We start from the raw sequence: 595 nt of genomic DNA on the forward strand, positions 1-595 counted from the left end.
ATATATATTCATAAATTACTAGAAACGTTAATTGTTGCTATATATAATAACTGATATTCATTTATATGTAAGAATTAGTTAAATATATTTCAAAAAAGGTACATATTATGTAATTTAATATATAATTAATACATCTCAAAATATAATATACTATTAGAAATTGCGTTTATTGAATTATAGTAATTACCACAAAAATTCATTTAAATATATAGTAAAAGAAAAATATGTATATAAATAAAAAATACATAACAATTCGTAATATATATAAATATGGTAAAACATTGTTAATTAATATTTTTCTAATATGTTTATTATTATCTTATATTTAAGTATGAATATTTTATGTATGATGAAATTATGCGATACCCCATTGAATTTATTTTTATGGTATATGAGTTATACGAATTATTAAATAATTCAAATATGAACATATGATACATATATATTATTCATTTAAATTATATGAATTTATTCTTTTAAATGGCATTATAATTATATTTTCCCTTGTGTACTTGAGCAAGCATTAATATAACAATGCAAATACATAATATATATAATTATTTAAACAATTTTAATGAAAAATTATAAATGATAG

This window comes from Plasmodium gonderi (assembly GCF_002157705.1).
Source record: "Plasmodium gonderi DNA, contig: Pgo-contig_247, whole genome shotgun sequence".
In the NCBI taxonomy this organism is placed as follows: Eukaryota; Apicomplexa; class Aconoidasida; order Haemosporida; family Plasmodiidae; genus Plasmodium; species Plasmodium gonderi.